Consider the following 20,313-nt stretch of genomic DNA (forward strand, 5'->3'; position numbering starts at 1 on the left):
AATATTGTATATCCTTCATACTGTTGTGTGAGATTGGCCATTCAGCCTCTTAAATACTTGCTTTCATTGTACAGCTTTTTCCAGGTGATCACAGATTAAAATTTAATTATTATTTTTTTGAACATCAGGCCAAGATGTCTGAGAATCACCCAATAAGAGTAGCAGTAAAATGCCTTCATCTTTTGTTTAGTTGATGTATAATTGACATATGTCATGTATTAGTTTCAAGTATGGAACATAGTAATTCAATATTTGTATATATTGCAAAATGGTCACCACAGTAAGTCTAGCTAACATCCATCACCGTACATAGCTACAGGATTTTTACCTTGTGATGAGAACTTTGAAGACATACTCTCTTAGCAACTTTTGAATATGCAAACAGTATTACTAATTACAGTCACCAAGATGTACATTTATTCCCCATGACTTATTTATTTTATAACTGAAAGTTTGTAAATTTTGACTCCCTTCACTCATTTTGCCCAAACCCCCACCCCCACCTCTGGCAACCACCAATTTGTTCTCTGTATCTATGAGCATGGTCAAGGCCTTCGTCTTTAACATGGCCAGACAACCAGCAATGGATTGTTTCCATTTCCCTAAATGATTGCCCACAACCTATTCTATTGACAGTTTCTGAAACAGGTTGTTAGCTCACAGAAATTCAAGGGATGCTAAATCTGGAAGAACACAGGCTAAACAGAAGCTGGAGCTACAGTCAAAACCATACAGCAGAAACTGCAGAGACCATGTTTTTTGTAAAAAAATAAAAATAAAAAGTATAACACAGCTCTCACTATAGCTTTTGTGGCCAGCATCAAACTATAAATACTTTACATTTCTTTCTCCTGGGGAATGTACCTGGCTCATCCAGCCGCCACTGCCAACAGAATGTATTTTCCACTTGTTCTGTATCTTTGTCACTGGCTCCTACTTCATGGGTATTTCCAGTGGGTTGCAGTTATATGTCCAGACATTAGGTGGGACACTGGATGTGTTGGACAGCTTCCTTCAGATTATGCTGCGACAAATGTAACTCCCTAATTTTAACAAGATAATATGCATCTTATTTACCTTACATGTCAGTTTTATGTGAACAGAGATTCTACTTCTTACGACTTCTCATGCCAGGATCTAGGGTGCAAAGGCGGAGTGCTTTGTTGTCTGTGAAAGTTTCTGCTTTTTGTACACAATCACTTCCACTCACATTTCATTGATGGAAGCAAGTGACATGGCCAAGTATGATGTTAATGGAGCAGAAAATTAAACTCCTGCCATAAAGAGGCACTTAAAATAACTTGGCAAAAGGCAAAAATGTAAAATCTTTTTTATAGTGAAGGCAGTGGATAATTATAGTGAAGGCAGCGGGTAGTGAAGGATAATTGGAAATACTAATAAAACCTACTAAATTACTGTATTTCTCTTCTGTAGTGTGAGGTGAGCCTCATCAATTCTTTTTTTGTTATGAATTTACCAAATAGAGGGAAAAGTTTCAGATGCCTGGCAGGCACATTAAGATAATTGTACACTATAGTTTTAAAAATGATGGTATTTTAACTTTCTTTGCTCTCCTTTGGATACCTCTAGGATTACTAGTCACAAAAGCAACATCTCCAGAGGACAGCCATCTTATCATTTTGACCTGTTCAGATAATACATTAATATGCATGATCAAGGTTACCTATTAAGAGCCCTATCTTATTCCCCTTAGAAATATTTCATTTTTAGAATTTTTATGAAAGTACCCCCATGGATTTGGCAAATAGTTTAGTACTACAAAATATATCTAATTGGAGGTGTCTTAGATATAATATGATTTAAAATTATAATCAAAACAGCCCATCTTTATCACTAAAATTAAAATAATAATACACTGTTTAAGAAACTGGCAGAATTTCGTGACTAAACTTCCCAAATAACTGTAATCAGGCTACTATTGTTAGTTATTTTGGGAATAATTATATATTTTGCTGAAATTTAGCAATACATTCTAAGAGGAAATGGTCAAGGAACTGATTGAGTGCGATTTAGAGGAAACTCAATAAAATGTCCTCAAACTTGGTTCTGCCTGAAGAGAAGGATGTATCCCTATAGGGATGATCAGGTTAACTTGCCCTTTTCCCCAACTGAAATTATATAGAAAGAGATTTTAATATTCCCAGACAAATTACCAGCCAGAATACCTCTTGTCTAGATTTGAAAACTGAGAACTAAATAACACAGGCAATTTAGGAGTAAAATTAAGATATTTTAATTTTGTTGATGAAGTTCTAAAATTCTGTTTTTCCAATTTATCCTTACAGTGAATTACAAAAGTATAAAACACTTTGTATCCTGGAAAAATACAGTTTAAGAAGGTTGTTCAGAAACAAGTTTTAAAAAAGGAAGAGATTGTTAATTATAAAAAAAATTAAAAATAGAGAAATAATTACCCTGGGAAACCTCAAGTTGAATTTTTTTTTTCCCAGTAGAAGACAGGATAATATAGGTTAATTTGCTTCCAAATACATTAACATGTGAAATAAATGGCCCAGCATTGAAGTGGTGCACAGAGGCAGTTTAGCAGAACAAAAAGAGCAAGTCATGGCATGTTTAACTGCAAAAAATGTTCTTTCAAAGTAACAGGAAAACACTTGACCATTCAATAATTATTGTTGAATACATTTGTTCATTACTTGGGTATTGGGGCCTCAAAAATAGGGGGGGAAAAAGTAGAAAATCAGAAGGAAAACTACCACAAAACATGAAAACTAAACTTACCAGCTAGATCCTGCTGGGAGAGAGGAATGACAGTAGTAAAGGGAACAGAAAATTGTCTTTAAAATCAATTTTATCTAGTAAAAGGTCAACGGAGAAATTTAAGGAATTCAGAAGTTGAAATTTCACAAGATAATTACTATTTCTGTGGCAGACAGAGAATGAACAAGGAATTAGAAATTCAAGGCGTGGGCACCAACTTAACACTGAGCTCCAGGTAACGGGGAGAGTGGCGGCCTAAGGAACAAGCAGCCTGCCCGTGGCGGGAACCTGGAGAGTCTGGGAGCCTCGGCTCATCTGGAGAAGCCCCTGCCTGCTGGGCCCGGCGCGGCCACAGGCTCTGAGCCACAGGATTTCACCGGCTGCCTGCTGCTGGCTGATGGGGGTATTTGCCAGTCAGTGCCAGCATAATCTATTCGTCAGGGCCACCGTAGAGAAAAATAGCCCCTGCACACACACCTGTTCCAGCTGAGTTTCTGGTTATTATGTAGAAAAACAGCCCATTTCAAGAAGTTTTCTTTTCCTCTCTGGCCTTACAATGTCTCTCCAGCACCCTCTACTGGCAAAGCCAAACATCAAGCCAGCTGGCCAAGGAAAAGATGTCTACAGAGTTCATCTTTAATGTTTCTTTATTATTCTTAAAAGTTTATGAAAACTTGAAATTATTTTTTACAAATTGTTTAACAAACATATCAACAGATGTTTAATTACTTTAAAAAATTAGGAAAAAAACAAACAAACAAAAATCTGTGATACTTTGATTGTCATTTAAAAAAAAAATTATTGAGAGCCTGAGGAAAAACAGGATTGAACATGTAACTGTCTAAAATTCAAATGGTACAGAAATTTGAGAACAAAATTTAAAGAATGACTATTATTTGAATCAGCCACTCTACTTTCAAGGATTTATTGTAAAGAATGAATGGTACACGTGTGCAAAGGTATAGGCACAAAAATGTCCAAGGGTTATACATTGTATTATCTTAATATTAAAGACAACCTACGTATGTATCAAGTGGGGACTGAGTACATAGATCATGATGCGTGTGTGCTCCGAAACACAATCAGTATGGGCATTAAAGTCAACATATTAACAAGCAAGGAAAGACGTCAAGAAAACAACAGTAAACTGGCCAGCTGAATCGAAAGATAAAGAATATTGTTGCATTAAAAAGTATATAAAGATAGATTTGTAGAAGAAAGTCTGGAAGAATCCATCTCTACTTTTTAAATGGTTAGTGACAGAGAGTTAGTTCAACCAAAGCCAGACTTTTACTTTATCACTGGCTATTATTTTATTTGTGATTACCATTTATTATACTTCAAATATGAAAAACTATAACTAGTGCGATAAATAGCATATATGTGATATGCATCGTACATATAAAATCAAGCAAAAGCCACTAGTATTAAGCTCTAAAATGTAAATGATTTTTTATATCACATTAAACATGCAAATATCATTATATTTGAGAGAAAATAAAATTACATTTGAGTACTTTTTATCCTGTTTAATTATCTGGGAATTATCTTGAATCAGTAATTGGTAAAACATGGTCAAATTCATATCATTAAATCAAATATGACCCCAAACTTGATTAGTAGAGTTTAATACATGTGTTTACTATATGTAGAAAATGAAAATCTATGTTTTGTATCTAGCTATAATAAAATAATAATAAATAGGTAAAAATTACTGTAGAAACCCATACTAGATAATCTTAAAATAATTATAAGACTGGGGGGTAAAAATTGGTTGATATAAAATTAATGTTCATATTAATCTCCGTGTATAAAATTGATACAGAACTTTTCATATAATGCTAAAAACAAAAAAAATCAAAACACTATAGTCTATCACAAGTGAATTTGAAGAAAAAATAAGATAGTAAATTATTTAGAATTGATAGTGAATTATAAAGTTCACTAGAATTTCAATTTGCATGACATTTTAAATGAAATGTCTCCCCCAAAATGCATTAGACAGTTAGACTTAACCTCATTACCCATTTTATTAGGAGAAAGCAAGAGTACAAACTTGATTAGTAGTGGATGAAAATAAATAGTAAAGGATCTGTTCTTTTGTAATGAATGATTTTTAATTATTTATTTTCCTCAGCCTTCCATGAGTGAATGGTTTTGAGATCCACTTTTGCTTTGTACATTTTTCTATTCTACTCATTAATCTCTACTGATACATATTTTTTTTCACTACTTCCTTCCAATTTTACCCTTGTTGTTGGCTTTTTTTTAACCATTAATTTTTACTGTTTTAGATTCAATTTTCATAGCCTGTTGAGCTTCTTTTTTTTTTTTTTACTGCTTTATCTCCCCCAAATTGTTTCATGCATTTTAGTTTCACCCACAATGTAGACCTGTTCTGGCCAACGAGATAGTCATGAGCCATAGCTGATAATATTTCAATTTAAAAGAAACAATTAGTCACATTTTAAACCTCAATTGCCACATGTGGCTTTTGGCTACTGCATAGGACAGTCTAGATTTATAGAACTTTACCATCATTGAAGAAAATCATTTTCAAAAGCACTGCTATATATCTATATTGACATTCTTTTGGATAACTTTATTTTTATTCCCTTGCTTAAGATTATATCACAGTAGTCTCCATTTCCACTGCCATTATGTGAAGTCAGAACCATGAAGTCACACTTTGACTTTGGCGGTATTTGAATAATGTCTTCCCAGTCTCACACCCATGGTCCTGCCCCTTGCTTCCTCATGACCTAACTCCTCCTAGTCACCCAAATTACCTCTAGAACAAAAATCTGATCATCCCTCTATTTCTTATAACACTTCAGAATCTGTAACATGCTATCACATCCAGTGTCAGTGTGTTCTTACCTTTTCTGAAACCCTAGATTCAAGCAGTTTCGTTTGCTGTGGCCAATAAATCATGTGTCACTCATGCCTTTGTCTCTGGATACCCTGTGTTGTAGGTCTCCTGTCTCATCCCTTTACCTGGTAAAGTTACTACAGGCTTTGTATGTTTTATTTACTATTTTAAATAACTTGAAGAGAATGTTAGGAGAGGACATTTAAACCAGTGGAACGTAAGAAACATGAAGGCCAGTGTTGGTTTTTGTTTTTGTGGTTTTTTGCTAGTTTTATTTTGTTTACTGTTTTCCAGCACCTAAAATTATATCTGCCATAGAGTCCACACTGGACTATAATAAACAAAACAAACAAAAGCCAAAGCCTTTTATGAATGAAATATAAGAAGGCAAATATTGTAACATTTAAAACTCAGAATTTACAGTGGTACAAACCTGTTTTCAATGACATAAACATGTCTTCTGTTGATTGCAAAGTCTTAGTTCTACAGTCTTGATCAAGCTAAGATTCTTTAATAATTCTGAAATTATAGTAATATTTACTATATTGAGTCATTACATTGGTTAAATAGGTTAAATGCATGTACCAAACATACTACTTGAACAAAATAATTATTTTACATATATTAGCTAACAGCATTTTAGTCTCTTTTATGCAGCTTAGTAATGAAAAGGTCATTATGTATAAGTTTAGCTTTCCTATAATGGTTTGCATATTATTGGTACCCAATACATATTAATAATAAATAAAACTCTTTTAAAAATACAATTGACCCTGGAAAGTTTAATTGACTTTACTTATCAGTGCTAAATGGCAATCAGGGCAAGTCAGAAATTTTGGCTGGCATTTGACATTACTGGATCCATGATACCTCTAAAGTTACTTTTACATTGATTATACTTTCAATAAGAGCTCCTTCACAAATCATATATTTATCTGACTTATCATTGAATTTTAGATATAATGAACACAATAGAAGGAAAAGGCTACCGAAAGCAAATTTTGTTTGAAAATCTAGAAAACCCTCCTTTATAAGAAGACCATTAAGGAAGTTGGACTGATGGATCTTGGAGATCAGTGGAACAAAACATGCAGAAGAATGAGGGAATAAAGTATGTTTGTTTCAGTTGCCCCGTATTTTTTAACTTTACTTTTATTGTTGACACTATTGCGGATGTCCCCATGTCCCCCCTTTGCCCACCTGCACCCAGTCCCCCCTTCCCTCTGGCCATCAGCACACAGTTGTCTGTGTCTGAGTTGTGCATATATGCTCTTCGGCTAATCCCTTCACCTTCTTTCCTCCAGCCCCCCTCCACCTGCCTCTCTGACAGCTATTAACATTTCATATTCAGTAATTTGTTAATGTGCAGGACAAAACTGAACCAAGTAGTTAATCTGACCATCATCTAGGGCCAATACTAGATAAATAGAAATAAAAGAGATCAATTCCTGCTCATGAGGATCTAGTGATCTACTTAGAGTATATATACACACTAAATTATAGAACTACAGGTGAAATACACCTGGAATCATCAAGTGCACTTACTTTAGAGGCTCTTGACGTTCGAAGGACAAGTGTGGCCACTTACATTTCCAGTGGGTGGAGTTTATGGGATAGGGTTGGAGTTTAGGGGGAGAACAGGGCATCACTGTGGCTTTTTAGGAAAAGTTTTACCCTCTTGGGCTCCTGCATGTTACATGAATAACGCAGTCTAATGCTCCTAAGAGTAATTTTGATTATCAAAAACAACATTGTTGAAAGCTGTTTTACCCTATTCCAAATAAAGCCTTATTATGTTGGGGGAGAATCAAGAATGAATTTAGGTTCTGAAATAATATAATCACCAGTTTTGTTACTGTTTTCGGGGAGGGGCCAGTGGCATATGAAATATGAAAGATTTGGGAGATTATCTGATTTTTCTTGAATGAATAAATCTCATGAGTATTTGAAAACTCACACCTTCAAAAATCAGTTTCTATTGTTCATTTCCCAATAGAATTAGAAAAATATACCCATCACTCCTAGACTCAGTGTAGTACATTATAACCAGTGAAGTAGGATTTTTTCTTACTCCTTTAAAATCCCTCATACCATCACTCCTTGGATTTTTAAAATAGTAACAATAATACTGAGAAAACATATCTGCATACTTCTATATACCTAGAGTGCTACCAACTGCCCTCTCTGAATCTTAGCCATAATAAGCACATTAAATAGATACTTGTATTATTTAGCGTTTTCTAGGTATGTGCAGTTCTGCACAATCCTCAGTATCTTAGTGGCTCACAAAGGAGTGAGTTTGGTATTTTGCCCATCCTTTTTAACGTCTGTGGGTTGGCTGTGGCTCTATTTTTCACAGCTTCTTAATTCTGAGAGATTCAGGCTTAAAGGTCATCTTTTACCTGAGAACAAACTGTCCTTGGCAAAAGTGGGGTAGGTGAAGGCAAAACTTGGTGATGTTTCACGCAACTTCTGCCGCAGAGTGGTACAGGCCACTCCATGCACATTTTTTTGGCCAATGACAAGTCACATGATTAATCTTGATTATTAATAGCGTAGCAATGTTTGGAGGGGCACCACAACACTATGGTGTCAGGAGGTGTCGTATGCCTCTTGAGGAAAGAAGAGAATAATTTGAAACAATAATAAAACTGACCGTAGTCCTTTTCCGTATTTTACTGAAAAGGAGATTAATAACTTGATCAATGTCACACAGGCTCAGGAGCATAGCTGGAGTCACCTCAAGCAATGTGGTTCCAGTCTATTATGTCCTACACTGTTTTGTGCTATGACACTTTTTTATTCAAACACACACTATCTTATATCCCTAAGACAAGACCCTAATTGCTCTCCGCATTTGCATTTCACTAATGAGCAAGCAGATATAATCCTGCTTTCTTTGGTTCAGATTTCCTAAGTGATTCAAACTGCATGTTCAATTATGATAAGCAGATAGCCAGGCAGATCTGTGAGAGAGTAAGTATCTGCATTTCAAATACAGGTAGTTAGACATTTGGAAGTGTCATTCCCCAAATCAAACTGCAACAGCTTCACTCCCCAGGAGCAAATGCTGGAGTCTCATTTTGTTCTTTGAAGAAGACTGTAGTGCAATGAGCTAAAATACAAGAGACTGGCAATTCCTGCAGCATAGTAGTATATCTATAATTGCTACATTTTTGTATTAGCCTATTGCTTCAAATCAGCAGGTTTTCTTGCAATAACCTGCTTCTTAGCAGAGAATATTAAAGATATGCATTAATGTTCTAGCTGTGGCTTTTACCAGAAGGCAATGAAATGCCATGTGTCTTAAAATACAAATAGAATGTTCCATCTTATAATGTAAAAATTTAGGCCTTTAATAATATTTATATGACCAACCATTTACTGAATGCCAGAAAATAGAATATAAATACATCTAATAGTTAGCCCACTAAGAAAATGCCATTATTCTAAATAAAGCCTGTGTGTTATATATTAATAGGAAAATCGGACAATAAAATAGTACATACTCTAAAATCCTTTAAATGATATCTAACTTGAAATTCTGGAAAAAAAAATACTTTAGTTCCTTCAATAATTGAGATCATGCTTTAATACAAAAGGGAAATTTTGGAAATAGCAAAATTTTCAAGACATTAAGTAAAGTAAAACTGCTTTTGAACAAGCAATGGTATGTAAACATGTGTAGTTGACTAAATAATGTCCTAATGCCTAGAATCTGGAAATGTTCATTTATGTAGAAAATAAATGATATTATTGCACATGTGATTAAAGATCTTAAGTGTTGGGTCCTAAATACAACCACATTTATCTTTATAAAAGGAGGGTAGATAGACACAATTTGAAATACACACAGAGAAGGTATTGTGATACAGAGGCCACCACGAGGAGTGGAAGAGGCATGCAACAAATTTTCCCATAGGTCCTCTGGAGGGAAGGAAGCCCTGCCAACCCTTTAATTTAGGTTGAGTTACACTGCTTTTGAACTTCTGGCTTCCAGAACTTGAGACAATAAATATATGTTCTTTTAGGTCACCTAGTTTGTAATAATTTGCAAAATAAGCCATAGAAAACTAATACAGATTTTTGTACAAGGATATGAGATGTTGTGTAATAAATTCCTGAAAATGGGGAAAGAGCTTTGGAATCGGATAATGGGTAGAGGCTTGAAGAATTTTGAAGCACATGATAGAAAATATGAAAATGATAGAGTCGCATAAACAGACTATGGGTAGAAAGGTGGATTAAAGGCACTTCTGGAGATAGCTCAGAAGGCAATTAGGAATCTATCATGGGAAGCCAGAGGAAAAGCAGTCCTTGCTCTATAGGGGTAGAAAAACATAGCTCAAGTGTGCCCTACGATTTCTTGGAAAAGTGAAGTTTGTAAGCAAGAAACTTAAACATTAGCTGAGATTTCCAAGCAAAACATTGATGTTATAGCCTCCTTACAGAAAACAAATGCAGTGGACAGACATAAATTAGGACAAAAACTTTCAAGTAAAATTGAACCTGCACTTAATTAATGATTTGGGAAATTCTCAGTATATTCAGATAGAAAAATTAGGACAATGACTCATAGGAAAGCAGGCACTAGGAAGAAGACCAATTGTGTGGCTGGGCAACCTTTTATGAGGGCTGAAGAGATGACAAACACAATTGAGATGATGAGATTTGGCACTTTTGAACTGATGGTATTTAGGTGACATTTGGGGCTTGTGTTTATGCATTAGTGCTGTGATTTTCAACTGATGAGCCGAGGCAGGCACACTGGTGAGCTACAAGAATTTTTAAAATTTGCAATACCTTACTATTTAGTCAGGGCACTGACCTCTTTTCCTTTAGATTCTCAAATTAAACAATGACAGCCAACAAAACAATAGCTGTCCAGTGTGAATGAATCAAAATTATACCAATTTTTTTGTAAGATCAGCAAAAACTGTAATATATTTTTTGGTGTGCTGCAGAATTTTGGTAATTACTTTATGTGTGCCATGAGATGAAAAAGATTGAAAATCACTGCTTTAGTGTATTGAGACTTTGGGGATGTTGGTATGTGGTGAATACATTTTCCTCATGCCATGGGCATGGATTTTGGAGGCCAGAAAGAAAACTATAAGAGGCAGAATAATGTCCCTTAAGGATATCAGGACCTAGTACCTTAAGAATATCCCAACAAGGTATATGTTACTTTATTTGGGATGGGGGGGGAGGCTTTTGCATAACCTTTGAAGAAATGATAAAAATAAGTGGTTGAAATGAGATTATCCAGAATTATCTGGATATGATCCTTTATGCAATGACATGTATCTATATAAGAAGGAGACCAGGGGAGATTACACACATACTCAAGAAAGGCAACTTGACTATGGAAGCACAGATTGGGGTTATGTGGCACAAAGCAATGAACCTGGCAGCAACAGAAGAAAAAAGAAGCATGGGACGAATTCTCCCATTAGCCTCCAGAGGAATTGTGGCCCCTGCCAACACAACATATCTTGATTTTAACCCAGTAATACTGATACCAAACTTCTAGCCTCCTAAACTGTGAGAGAATAAATGTGTATTGTTTAAGCCACCAAGTTTGTGGTTATTTGTTTACAGAATCGTAGAAAACTTATACAATATGCACGATGCTATCTGTTGTCTGAACATTTTCTTAATAAACTTAAGAAATTATATAAATTGCTCAATGTTAATCTAATGCTGTGCATATTTTTTATAATCACCTGTACCCATTTCATTAATAAAGCCAAATATCTATCTGAACAAAATGCCTTCATATTAGAAGATGAACTTTATTATCAATTTTTAAAGAAGCAAAGAAAGAAAAAGTAGACTAGGTAAAGGATATGAACATAAGTAGTGTTATAATTTGGTGCATAATGCATCTAGTCTGTTTTTCCCTGTCTACCTCAGGATAATTGTGAGAACAAAATGACCCAGCAAACATGTTAAAATGGTTTCAGTTCTAAAGTGACATGTGAATACAGAGGGTGGATTTTTTTCTCCATTGTACTGTTACCCATTTAGAGTCTGGTACACTACCCTGTAACCTGAATACCTGCAACTCTCACCATATCTTCTTTACTTTTCAAGTCCTCTAGATTTTACTGAGAACCTTCCAGAGCTCTGTTTTCACCTCTCTTTCCAACTGCACATAACCTCAAATGTTTAGTCTAAAAGTTATGGTTTTTCTAATGGGATAGATCAAATGTCTTACTTCCAGAACTTACATTTTCATCTCTAAAAATTATATTTGATGATAACTGCATGGGTGTTGATGATGTTTGTGATGTGTGTGTGTGTGCGTGTGTGCAGTGTAGTGCAGTGTGATGGGATAATTTGATGCAAAGATATTTAGAAATCTCAAGTTAGTTTTAAGCTAATATGTACCCCAGGTTATATATTTTCAACTTATCAGTTAGAATGGTGTAATACAAACAATATAACGTATATTTATTTATCTAAATATGAGTCCATATCTAATGATTTCAGTCTTATTCACTCATTATATATGTCATGGTTTTTCATTAAATCTCCTTAGCTGGGTATTGAAAGCTCCCAGCTCCGTACTGTGTTTTCAGTTTCATTGCTACCTCAAGTCACGTAAAATATTCTGTCATTTTCTAAAGTAATGGGTCTTTTACAGCTCCATGTTTTCTCTCTATTCCTGTAATAAATTTACACCTTTATCTTTGTATAAACCTTCACATACTTCAAGTTGAAAAATTAACATTCTATATACAATTTCCAATCCCATCAGGAAAATTTAGCTGCACTGCATGCTGTTTGTGCACTGCCCTTTATATCTTCATTATGGGATTTACTATGTAGTAGCGCCATATCTATCCAGGCCTGCTTTAGTAGACAAACACTGTTCAAGTAAAAATAGCCTTGATAAAATCATTGTGTTGTTAAAACTTTATTTTTGGAATAGTTCAATTTATACAATTGTATGTATATGTTTCAGGAAAAGTGATATAAGAGGAAAGATATAATATTGAAAAACTATATTTATAGTCCAAAATAATATGCAAAAATAGACCCATAAATTAAAATTTGATTTTTAAAATTCTTCAAATTATCTTCCGCCCCAAAATGATAAGGCACCCATCTATTTTTATGCATAGATATAAGTTAAATGAAAATAAGTGCAAGCAAATATTTATAATTTAACTGCAAGACACTTTACTTTCATAAATTTAAACTATAGTCTGTAGATAATATGCATATATTTACCATTTTCAGAGGAATATTAGAGAATAACTAAGTTCCTTATTTTTATAGAGAGAAAAACTGAGACATAGTAAAATTGTCAATATATGTCCAGCAGACAATTGTAGCTAAAATAGTAAAGTTTATCCGCTGTAATATACCCCAGCTGTGTTTCACTTCTTCGTATAATTTGTGTTTACATTGAACTTCCTTCAAAGCAACTTGACATGCTTTGCAAACATTTTCTTAAAATTATTTCAAACATCTCTATTAGATTTTGACTCAGAAGTGTTACTATATTGTAGAATATTATCATCGAATATTCCTCAATTGTAACCTCTTTTTTTAACAATGATGCCCTAAGGATTATCAATTACAGTTGTGAGAAAGAACATTTTCAGAGTTAAATAACAATACACACGTAAATTCAATATTTGTGGTTATTATACGAAGTATAAAAGCCATTGTCCACGTTTGCTTGATAGATGGCAGAATCTTAAATATGACTTTCAACATGAAATTCAAGGAATTTTTAAAACCAGCATGCAAAAGCAGAACTGTCAAGGTTTCTGAAGTCAGTGAGAAGAGTATGATTTCCGTAATACATAACACCCTGGAATACACTGGGGACCCTGCATGATTCTTAATTGGCAAAGCTAGACCTGGAACTTCTGGTCAATGGTTTTTTAACTGCCTCTTGAGGGAAATATCAGAAAGCTCACAATGGAGAAAGAAAGAAAAAACAAAAACATTTCTCAATAGCCACATTACATTCCACAGCCTGACTGATCCAGAAACTGGAGAAGATACGGAGACAAATATCTCAGAATACCTGCACTACTGCCTTCTGATGCTTCCCAGAAAGGAAAAATTTTCAGGAAACTGAGTGGTTGAAAAATGTTGGAATATCAAAATACGATATGGTCACCTGATACCATCTCTCAACAGAACACTGATTCACATTTTAAATGAAAGAAAGGAGAAAGATTGCATAATTTATACAGTTTTAAACTACAAGCAAACAGCCAAGATGTACTACAGATATAAATTCTTCTCCTTTCCCCCTAATTCATAATAGGGTGCACACAGATCACAGAGATGATGTTAAGATTATGAATTGTGATTTATTTGAAAACATGATGAAGAGGACCATGTTTCACATCTAATGGAAGTATTTACTATATATGTGATTTTTCTGCCAGATGGAGATTAATAATTCTTACCTAACTGAACTGTTTCTTTGAATTAAATTAAATGCTAACACACAGTGGGCAATTGAGTAAAGTACTCTTCATCTCTATTACCTTTCAAGCAAAATAGTTGGCCAGAAAGCACCACCCTGAGCCTTAAGTTCTTGGGTTGAATATCTTACATCCTAAGTTTAATATTATCTAAGTATAATATTATCTATACAAAGTTTTATGTATAGGTTCATTTTCATGTGACATTAAAATTAAATTTATGTGAAAGTCCTTATATTAAGTCAACAATGAATAGAACAGGATAAATTGCTATAAATGAAATACCAAAGATAGAGAAGTTACCATTCTAATAATATGCTGGAGTTTTATAAACTCTGAAAAGAGTAAAGTATAATTAAAATAATAGATATGCTTAATGACATAAGTAAAGCTTCACAATTTTTTGTTAATTAAAAATGAGCAGACTGTATCCTAGCCAGTGTTGCTCAGTGGTTAGAGCACCAGCCAGTGCACCTGAAGGTTGAGGGTTAAATTCCAGACCCTGGTTGGGGTTCATGTGGGAGGCAACCAATCAATGTGTCTCTCTAATATTGATCTCTCTCTCTCTCTCTCTTTGCTTCTCTCCCTCCCACTGTCTCACTCTTAAAAAAAAACAAAAAAAACCCAGGAAAATATGTTCTAGAGTGAGGATTAAAAAAAAGAACAGACTGTGAAATTTTATGTCCCCAAATTTATTTCTGAATAGATAGATATTTGTCTATATTTAATGGTATATCAGTGCATAGATAAACTATTAAATAAGTTAATGTATTATAGGTATCTTCTTAATAGCTCATATACTATGTTTTCATTACCTTCTACCTTGATAATCCCCAATGTAAAATTGCAGAGTTTTGTTCTCCTTCTTTTTCAGTCTCAGGAAATTTTGAGGGCTTTACATTGCTCTCACAAAGCAGATTTTCTCTCCTCTCCCAGGATTGCTTGTGCCTAACTGGGACTTTGTATTGTAGGTGCACTGTTCTCACCCTGGATACTTTTGTTCCTATATATTTCTCTAATTTTGGCTTGCCACTCTCCTCATGACAATGGTGTACAGCATTATTAGTATATATAAAATAAACTAAATAATAGATTATTACAACTACTAATCTATATTAATTTTTTTGAGAAATTAAAAGGACATAGAAAATGTATTTGTGCATTTTTCATATTAACCATTATATTTATTATTTCTGAACTCTTTATATAGATTTGATTTATTATTTGTAATAATTTTCTTTCTGCTTAAGGATTCCCTATAGTATTTCTTGTAAGCTAGGTATACTAGCAACACATTTTCATAGTCTTTCATTTTTTGGCATATCTTTATTCACATTGATTTTTTATTTTAAAAATTATTCTTGCTGCACATAGAATTCTTGATTGACAGCTTTTTCTTTTCTCCAATTTTTTGAATACATCATTCATTCCACTGTCTTCTGATCTCCATAGTTTCTGATAAGAAATCATATGTTAATAACATTCTTGTTCCTTTGTATGTGGAAGATGTTTTTTTCTTGCAACTGTCAAGACTTTCCATGTTTTAATTTTAGTAGTTAAGTACTGTGTGGGGGTGTATTTGTATCTATTTTACTTGGAGTTCATCAACGCATTGAAACTTATGATTAATATTTTTTCATCAAACATAGAAAGCTTTAAGCCATATTTCTTCAAATTTTCTCTCTCTCTCTGTCCCTCTCTCTCTCTCTCATATTTCTAAGACATTTCAGGTAGCACATTGTAGCAATTCTGAATTCCATGTTAGTTTTTATTTACTTATTTATGTTTATAACCTGTCTGAACTTATTTGATAAGGAGTATTCCACACTATGTGAGGCTTCTAGCCTCTGCCCCATCATTTTTTCTGTCATTTAATTTTTTTAGCATTTCCTTGTAGGAGCTGACCTTTATTTGTTTAACTTATTGGTTAGTCAATAATTGGGCAACAGTTGTGTGCTTACTCTGCAAGTGTTTAAGTTTTCCACCACTGCCAGTGGATCTGATGTGGGTTGTGTTGAACATTCAAGAGCCAGGAGAATTTAAATTGTGCTTCAAATTTAGCTTTCTTCTGTTGACTCTTGTTTCTTCCCAGTGTGTGCCTATGAGTTTCCAGCCAGCCAGAGACTCTCTCCATTTCTAGTATTTCACCATTAAGTTTCTAGCTGGCCTGCTGCTTTCTCAATCAGGACCCTAAACTTAGGCTTTTGAGGCTTTTTTAAGTACAAAGAAAGAATTATTAAAGCAAAATAACAACAGCAACAATATAGAATTAGATCCAGATTTTAAAAAATACCAAAAAGAAAAGAGTGTAAAGTTTGTTTTTTTAAGTAAATTAATAAATTTGGTTGCCCTCTAAAAAGACTGGAGATTTCATAATATTATTAAATTAGGCAAAAATTTAAGATATGTTAATACTAAACTAACTTTTTATTTTCTCAAGGTCAATCATGAACTAGAAATTAAGAATAAATGTAGGACTGAGGCTAAATATCTCAAGCAATCTATTTCTGTTCCTTTGTAGGATAGTTGGGAGAAAGTAACCAATGCAAATTAAATGTAGATAATAGATTATAGAATGACTACTTCATTATTGCCCATCAAATGGTTTCAAAGTAAATGGTTCATCTTATTTGTTCTAAATCTTTTTATGACTTTAATTCATTAGACTCAAAAGAGAAAAAGGCCAAAAAGTGAGTGAAAGCTAAATAATTTAGTATAAGTGGAAATAATTGGAATTCAATGAAGCCACATATCCTTGCATACAAAGTTATGCCTTACACAAAAATTAAACTAATTAGCCAGAAAAAGTTAATGCAGCTTCCAGAGGCACTATTCTTAATAGGAAAGGACAGTTTATGAAGTGAGTGAATATGGTTCATAAAGCCTAAAATTCTTAATATAGTCTAAGGCGCACTGCTTTTTTATAGCTTAGAATCTCAAGGCATGGAAAATATGTTAAGGGTTTCCAAAGTTCATACAAATAGTTATTAGAATGATTAACCCAATTCAATGTCCATTCTACTACAGTACAGCATTTTAAAGACAGTTTAATAACATTTATTTAATTTATTTCAGATGTAAATATCTTTAGTATGTAGTTTAATGTATAATTATCATTGTTAAAAATGGATTAGCTTTTAAAACAGTTTCTTGTGCTCCATTTATTCATACCACATTGCTTTCTTATCTGGGAGAAACTGCATGTCATTGCTGTGTTTATAATATTTACCTTTATATGAAGAAGAAAAATATAACAGAAATCTATTTTTCCTGAACTCTACAAGAAAATTATTACTAAATAATATATCTTTTCTAATCTATATGTATAATTATTTGATTTGTTTTGAAACAGATATTTTAAAAATTTTATTGGAATAGAATTATAATGTTTATTCTCCTATACTGAAAATATAGCTAAATCTAAAACTTAAGTATAAATATGATGACCTCTAAAATACAGTCTCTAATTATAGTCACCATGTGAACTTGGAAACTATTTTCTGAATGTGAATCTCTATAATCAAAATTATGATTGTACATAGGTTGCTGCTCTACTGATATTCTAATGTTCCATTAATGATTAAATTAAATCAATCTTTACCCTGTAGTTTTACCACTGTTTTGTTAATTTCATCATGTATGTAAGATATGCGTAAGTTTGCTTGATATTATGCTAAGCCTGAAGATATAAGAAAGACAAATATAGATAGTCCCTTAAGGATTTACATTCTTGTGCAAATTACTGTATTTTCTGAATTCCTATATAGAGCATATATTTAACATAAACTACCTATTTATTCTATAGCATTTTTCATAAATCTAACAACAGATTTTGAGAATTCTCAACAGAGTGGTGATATTATATTTTTATCATTAGTAAGAGTCTAGTATATTAGTTTGTTAATTTATCAATGTATGGGTAAGATCCTTGTTCTTAATCTAATAGTGTTTTCAATTTGGGCAAGAACAGTTTAAGTGTTCTTTAACAGATGATTAGAAAAAGATGTGGTACATATATATAATGGAATACAATTCAGCCATAAAAAGATAAAATATTGTCATTTGTGGCAATATAGGTGGATCTTGAGATCAGTATGTTAAGTGAAATAAGTCAGATAGAAAAGGGCAAGAATTGTGTGATTTCACTCATATGTGGGGGTATTAAAAATGCAACAAATGAATAAATAATACAAACAAACAACAAACAAAAAAACAAACTCGTAGATATAGACAACAGAATGTTGTTACCAGAGAGGAAGGAAAGTGGGGTAAGCACAAAGAAGGGAAGGGAGTCGAATAACATGGTCACAAAAGGAGATTAGGCTTTGCGTGGTGATCACACAATAGAGTGTACAGACATCATATTATCGAGATGTATGCCTGAAATTTATATAATACTCTTAACCAATGTTACCCCAATAACTTTAATGAAAAATATGCAAAATTATAAACCGTATATTTATATATTTAATTTTGAAATGGTGTGTATAGACTTTAGATAAATATTCTTTACATTGTTAAAGGTTTATATTATACTATATTTTAAATTAGTGTAAAACTTTAACCCAATTCTCATTAAAAACCTAAGTTAGCCAGATATTATTTTGTATCCAAGAGTTTGTGTTTTATTGTGATTTTCTTTTTACTGGGAATGTTACTTACCAGGAAAGAAAAATTCAAATCAATAAAAATAATGATAATACATTAACAAATCAATGAAATATATATAATTTTAAATTGTTTTAAAGGTTTAGAAATTTACTGTGGTTAACCTTTTTTGACAATTATAAAATTGGCAGGCTCATAAAGCTATGCCAGAAAGTCCTGGATTTCTTCCTCTGAAACAAAAAGGAATCAGAAGTGCTGAACATGCTTTATATAAAAGCAATTAGCTACAAGTAGATATATTTTGTGTGTTAGATTTAATTGCTGTATTTAAATCAGGCTGAAACTTTCCAAGTTATGTTGACATCATGTAACATGTTAAAATTTGACACTTTAGGGGGGAAAATCATAATGTATTCACTGGCAATATTTTAAATAGAAGCTTAAAATATTTTTTCAAAGAAGCATTATAATTTTTTATATGTCTGTATAACTGCAAGTTACTTATAAGTACTTTAGGTTGATAGAGTAATTGATCATCTAAATAAAAAAGAAATAAAATGTAGAAACTACTTAGTTTGTCCAAAATTATGATCTCATTCTCATTTCAGTAGATGATTTTACCTCCTACTTCTCAGAGAAAAAGGAAGTCATTAGATAATCTGTTGAAAACTCATTTTCAAACATATCCACTTATCAAAAATGTATACATTTTTGTGTATATACACATATAATGCATACATATTGCACAGAAAGTTCTCAATAAATAAATTTCCTTTTATATAATATATGTACTCCTGAGATAGAATATATTTTGAGCAAGATGGAATAATATGAGTAGTGACTTGCATTTGTGTACACCAGAAATTATCTATATTATCTGTAAAATATTGCTTTATTTGGGGCAATGTATTAGGGATAAATATTGATAATCTCAGTGAAAATAATCTGTCACCATTACCTGAAAGTTTGCAAAAGACACATATAAATACATTCTTAAAAATATACATTGTAACAGAAAGCCTCCCTTTTTCCTGGCTTCAAGTTTTCATGTGAAGGGGACTCCGCTGGGTAAATACAAGTGCACCTTGGACCAGAACAGAGGGCCTACTTTAAAGGTGAGTTTGCAAGGATGAACTGAGAGTGCAGAAATTTTTCTTGCTCTCTTTTGCAGAACCTGCTTGACTGCCGGAGGTCGACTTTCTGCTGCTCCATACAAAAGCTGCTACAGTCCCTGCCTCAGGAAGGGTAGCCTGCTGTGAGATTGGTCAGTGATGCCAATGACTGTGAGTGAATTTATATTCAATATTGGGGTGCAGTCAGAGGGAGCTCATTTTTCTTATATTATACATTGGTACCTTCATCGCCTTTTAAATATTAATTAGACCTTCCTTTGCCTGACTCCTACTCTTTTTATTTTGGTTTTCTGAATCATGAAGGAAGAAAAGCATGCTATTGATTGGATTCCAACATAGAAATACAATATAATCAGTGGCAAAGCATCAGTCATCCCACATCGAATTTACAGCATAGAGCAGTGGTTGCCAGGGGCTGGAAGAGGGAGGCAATAAGGAGATGTTGGGCAAAGTTCTAGTTATGCAGGAGACGTTCTGGAGAAGGAATGTACACACGATTACA

The 20,313-nt window shown here is 33.3% G+C and overlaps 1 long non-coding RNA gene across 1 annotated transcript in view; it reads left to right on the forward strand.

The window, feature by feature from the left end:
• Window positions 1-20,313, forward strand: part of LOC107545927 (uncharacterized) — a 119,474-nt gene that overhangs the window by 24,907 nt on the left and 74,254 nt on the right. Inside the window, exon 2 of the long non-coding RNA XR_001604080.2 lies at window positions 19,850-19,961. This is a non-coding gene — a long non-coding RNA (uncharacterized LOC107545927). The remainder of the gene's footprint in view (window positions 1-19,849; window positions 19,962-20,313) is intronic.

Source organism: Miniopterus natalensis, chromosome 3, assembly GCF_054644295.1.
Source record: "Miniopterus natalensis isolate mMinNat1 chromosome 3, mMinNat1.hap1, whole genome shotgun sequence".
Taxonomy (NCBI): domain Eukaryota; kingdom Metazoa; phylum Chordata; class Mammalia; order Chiroptera; family Miniopteridae; genus Miniopterus; species Miniopterus natalensis.